The following is a 6176-nucleotide window of genomic DNA, read 5'->3' on the forward strand; positions in this document are numbered from 1 at the left end:
TTAAATGGTTTTTAAAAAATCCATTACCTGGACCCATCATTATGAAAAAAAATTTTTTTTTTGGCAGCTGGCCAATGAGGGGGTCTGAACCCTTGACCTTTGTGTTACATTATGAAATTTCAAAACATTTTATTAAAGAGAAGATTATAAAAGCTTCAAGGGAAGAAAAATAAAATTTATAAAGAAATAAGAAACCACTAGCACCAGATGTGGGAGAAAATGACACACTTCTGTTTTGAAGGAAAATAATTTTGAATCTAAAATTCTACAGCCAATCAAATTATCTGCTAATGGTAAAGGTGAAAATGAAGATTTTAAAAACAAAGGCAAAACTAAACTAACATTTCTAGACAAAAATTATTTTTTAAAGAGAGATTTAAACATGTAGAAAACTCAGAACATTTTTACTCTATCCTATTTTGGCATTATTTTAGGCAATAGGGATACAACAATAAACATGGCATAGGCCCTTCCCTCAAGAAACCTAAATTCTAATGAAGATAAGATTCATGTATCCTTTTCAGAAAGCTATTTGAAGATGTACTCCTGCAATGCATTGGTATAATACAAAAAAAAAAAAAAAAAAAAAAAAAAAGATGAGTTATAAAAAATGGCAGAACTAAACTAAGCAGTCATCAAAAAGAATCTTAGATGAGAGGTAAGTCACTGTCCTAAAAGCACTGGTCTAAATTGAACAAGACATCAGTGTGCTTCATAAAGAACATCTTATAGAAAAGAAGAATAAAAATAGATTCCATGAAATAAAATGAGAAAGCAGCTGGAAGATATAAGTGATATGATATGGTAGCAATTGTTAGTGTTCAGCAATTTCCAGTAGGATCCTTCCTAGATGCTTAAGACATCTATGTTTCTCAGAGTTCCCTATAGTTAGGTGGGACTGCATAATTGAATTCTGGCCAATAGAATGTAAATTTCATCTTCATGCTAAGGCAATTTAGAAACGATGAGTCTTCCCTACAATCTCTCTCTTCCTTTGTTGGCTGGTTGGCTGGAGTGGATCCAGTGGAGAGTTTGGAAGATGTCAGGATTCTCAGAACCTCACCCTGAAAGGAAATTTTCTTCTGACCCAAATTGGACTGTGTGGTATGATCAAAAAATAAATTTTCACAATGTTAAGCCACTGACTGAGATACCAGGGTTTTATTTGTTACTGCAACATTTCTTAATCTACCCTAACTACAAATGTGGTTTTTTAGGAAAAGGCACTGCTTTCTCTCAGTGTGAAACAAGAAATATAATCAGTACTGAATAAAATAAAATGCAAAACAACAAGTACTTGATCCAATGTAAAGTTGAGTTAAATATGGCCCTCTATGAGGGCAGAAGCTAGGTTCTAAGTAGCAAATACACCTATAAAGAACTAAAAAGAAGAAATCAGCAGTGACAGGAAGGAGAAAAGGTAAAGCAGCCCGAGGAGAAGGCAGCATTCAAGAACGACTGGTAGGTTCATTTATTCTTAAACCCAGTGGCACTGTACAAGTATAAACAACTGCCAGAGTCATCTGCTGGTGTTGATAGAATTAAGCCACTTGGATCGGGAGCTAAGCTAGGGAATTAAACCACTTTGGATCGGGAGCTAAGTTAGATAATATATGAAAGTTTGAAAGTCAAGAAGCATCTGTATGTATAAGCAGAGGAGAGACACTGTGAAGGGGAGGGGTGGTGATAAGGCATGGAGCGTGTCTCGGGAAAGATGAGCGTGGTTGACCACATTTCTGTATATTGAGTCTTCCCCCAGTTCTAATAGTTCTCGACAAACCTGAATACAAGTTTGGTGCATTTAAGCCATTCAAGTCATCTGCCTTAGAAAACACTAATGGAACAGCTGCATTTATCGAGCCAAGAGGAATACAATGTAGGACGGTGACTATTTGTTCCTGCCTTGAAGGAGTNTAGATGTGGGGAACAGGGTAGATGTAGGATTCAAACTTGATATTTTAAAGTTAAAATGCCTACAACTAGGGCCGGCCCGGTGGCACACTGCTATGGGGCAGCGCTCCCGCTGAGGGTTAGGATTCCACATACAGACCGGCTGCTCACTGGCTGAGCGAGGTGCGGGCGCAACACCGAGGGTTGCGATCCGTTGCCAGTCACGAAAAAAGACAAAAAAAGGAAAAAAAAAAATGCCTACAACTAAGTTTTTGTACATATGAGAGATTGTGTTATTGAGCTCAAATTTTTTACCCTTCCCTGTATCAATGCCTTTGCCTTATAATTTTACTGCTCCTTGACTTTGGATTCAGCAATATCACCTGCTTTGGCCAATAGAATGAGGAGGAAGTGATGTTTCTGCTTTCTTTCTTGTGCCTCTGACATTGCCAAGAGCAAAATATGCCTGGACTAGTCCATTGGTTCTGAGAGAAGGACAAGAAAGATGTGGAGCAGAACCAAATCACCACTGTCAAGTCCAGCCTCGATCAACCAACCCTCATTCAATCACAGATCCATGAGAACAAATGACAGTTATTTTAAGTCACTAAATTTTGGGGTGGTTTGTTCCATGATACTTTTGAGGCAACAGATCTCTCCTTTATGTATAGTCACTCACTTGGTGATATGATTTATTCTAATGGGTTAAAAACATTTTTATACCCTGAAGACTCCCAAATTTTTATCTCCTACCCAGAAATCACCCATGAACTGGTATTCCCAGCTGACTACCACTTGGGTGTCTAATAAACATCTCAAACTTACTTTGCCCAAAAATGAACTTCCAATTTTTCTTTTGAAACCTACTACACCTATAGGCATCCCATTTTAGTTCATGACAACTTCAGTGGTTCAGGGAAAAATCCTTGGATCATCTTTGGCTCTGTTTTTTTCTCTCACACCTTACATACCATCTATCAGCAAACCCTGTTGACTTTAACTTCAACATGTATTCAAATCTGACCACTTCTCATCCACCAAAATCCTGGTCCAAGCCTCCATCATCTCTTGGGTAGATCAGTGCAATAGCCTCCTAACGGGTCTCTGTGCTTCCGCTTTTGCCTCTCTACAGTTTATTCTCCCCAGAACAGCCCAGGTGCTTCTTTTAAAGTCAAGTAATAAAAGCAATTTATTTGCTGAGAGAACTGGGTAATTTGTCCTGTAGAACTTCCTGCATTCTAGATTTTGCTAATTGTATCCCTAGGTTCCCGACTGACTTAAATGCTGTTTACAATACCCAAATAATCTGTAAAAAACAAAAACGCTTGCTGATTAAAGTCACTATTTAAATTAACTAAAACCTTTTACAAACTCAGTGAAAAAATATCAGGTATGTACTAAAGAAAAATTTTTCACAAATTAGGTCTTGAAATAATTCTTCAGTAAACCTGTTGGCTTTGATCTCTTTCTCTTCCTGTTTTTAAATCTCAGCATATCTATTCCTGCATTCATTAAAAAATAGCTCATCAAGATAAGACTGATGCTGTTATTTATTTAAAATTTAGAGTCACTTTGAAGACTGACAAAAATGGATTATGGTTTTTAACATTTTTATCTTGATAATATGTTTTAATAGATATACTTATTTTATTATCTATGTCTGAGACATGAATCAATGATGACTGAGGTATGTTTGCTTTTAATCCTGTTATTTACAATAGCAACCTTGAATTTAAATGGGTTTATGGCACTAGCATTCACCCAAATGGGTTCTATTTGACTAAGCATTGCACCAAAATAGGAAAATCCCACAAGAGCCTCATTCACAATTATGGACTCATACAAGCTATTCCTGGTATGAGACTCAAACGAAACCATTTGCAAGCTGAAAGCTTTGTGCATTCTGAAGTGCTTCTAGAAATAGGGCTTTTGGAAATGGAAAGGCTTTTTAAAAAATAAAAATAGGTCACTGTACCTATTTTAAAAGGGGATTAATTCAAAATGGCTACATATATCTGACTGGTTTTAGCTAAGAAAAAAAAAATGCCACCTGAGTAAATAAAATCAGAATAAAAAAAGTAGAGAAACTACTTACTCGAATGAATTTATTTGTTTATTCTTTTACTCAATGGAAGTTTATTGAACTTCTAAGATGTGCCCTATATCGCACAAGGGGTTGGATGAAGTTCAGTAGGCTAAGCACAAATAATAATCAAATATGTTCCTGCTCTGATGAAAAATAAGAAAAGAAAAATAAAAAATAAGCCACAGAATGCAAGGAGTTGCAGAGCAGTAAATGTTCAGTCCTTAAAATAAGAGGAGAGTGAGAACAAAAGATAGTTCAGGTTGGTGTATCCCAAACCTGGCCAATCATCAGAATCACCCAGGTGCTTTTAAATATATATAATTGTCTTCCAGCTCATGATGGTGCACCAAGGAATTGTATTTCTCTTCATTCCTGCCTGCAATTCCATTAAATTATAAAGGAATTTAAAAAGGAAATACATTTGTAATAGAAAAGATATGGAAGAATATAAACAATTTAAATAATCTCAGGGAGATAAAAAATAAAAGGAAGCATATTGATGGATAACACATAGTGCATAAAGCTGTAGCCCAGAATGAACCATGAAGAGTTGAGGTGGCAGTAAAGTCATTATCCTGAAGTTTCACAAAAGCTCCGGATTCAGAGTCGGCAGGTACAACAGAGATCCTGAAGGGGAAGCAGGGCTGAAAATGGGCAGATCAACTGATCTGTATATGAAATACCCAGCCTTCCCAGCACTAACTCCCAACTGGCTTGGACAAGATAGCAAACAGTCTGGCATTTGTCCCCAGGCAAGATTACAAGGACTTTTCTTTTAGGAAATTATTGGAGAAGAGCTAAGGCTTCTAATGTGAGTATTCCTGCTCTAGAATAGGGCTGTTCTTATTCTGGTATTTTGGCGATTGTTAACTTGACTACTACGAGTTCAATCTATAGCTAAATGGCTGGTTTCATACCTTAACAACTACACAGAGCTTCCAAACCTTAAGTTCATTATTATTAAATATAAACAGGCCATCAGGACATATCATGAAAACCAGCAATAAAGAAAAAAAAAAGGCTAAATTATTGATAATAAAAGTGACTTGAGAGGCATTTAAACAGAGGAATTTTTCCCAGAAATTTCTATAAAGGAACAGAGAAAAATAAAGAATTCTCAAAGTCAAAAACTTCATAGGCCTTCAAAAGGTTCTTTGCACGATAAAGTTGAGGAAATCTTCCAGAATATAGAAAAAAAATAGAGGTAGAAAATATGGTACTGGCTGGCCAGTTAACTCAGTTGATTAGTGTGGCCTTGTAACACCAAGGTCAAGGGTTCAGTTCCCCATGCCCACCAGCCACCAAAAATAAATAAATAAATAAAACATTTAAAAAATATATGGATAAAAAACTGGAACACAGGGAAAGTGGGAGTTTCATAAGGATAGGAATGAAGGATAGGAAATAATAATAAAAAATTAAAATTTCCAGAGATGAAAAGAGCATGAGTGTTCAAACTGAAATGACCTACTAGGTGCTGAGTAGGTTAAATGGTTTTTAAAAAATCCATTACCTGGACCCATCATTATGAAAAAAAATTTTTTTTTGGCAGCTGGCCAATGAGGGGATCTGAACCCTTGACCTTTGTGTTACATTATGAAATTTCAAAACATTTTATTAAAAAGAAGATTATAAAAGCTTCAAGGGAAGAAAAATAAAATTTATAAAGAAATAAGAAACCACTAGCACCAGATGTGGGAGAAAATGGCACACTTCTGTTTTGAAGGAAAATAATTTTGAATCTAAAATTCTACAGCCAATCAAACTATCTGCTAATGGTAAAGGTAAAAATGAAGATTTTAAAAACAAAGGCAAAACTAAACTAACATTTCTAGACAAAAATTATTTTTTAAAGAGAGATTTAAACATGTAGAAAACTCAGAACATTTTTACTCTATCCTATTTTGGCATTATTTTAGGCAATAGGGATACAACAATAAACATGGCATAGGCCCTTCCCTCAAGAAACCTAAATTCTAATGAAGATAAGATTCATGTATCCTTTTCAGAAAGCTATTTGAAGATGTACTCCTGCANCACCCATGAACTGGTATTCCCAGCTGACTACCACTTGGGTGTCTAATAAACATCTCAAACTCACTTTGCCCAAAAATGAACTTCCAATTTTTCTTTTGAAACCTACTACACCGATAGGCATCCCATTTTAGTTCATGACAACTTCAGTGGTTCAGGGAAAAAT

Source organism: Galeopterus variegatus, unplaced genomic scaffold (assembly GCF_000696425.1).
Source record: "Galeopterus variegatus unplaced genomic scaffold, G_variegatus-3.0.2 Scaffold7518, whole genome shotgun sequence".
NCBI lineage: Eukaryota > Metazoa > Chordata > Mammalia > Dermoptera > Cynocephalidae > Galeopterus > Galeopterus variegatus.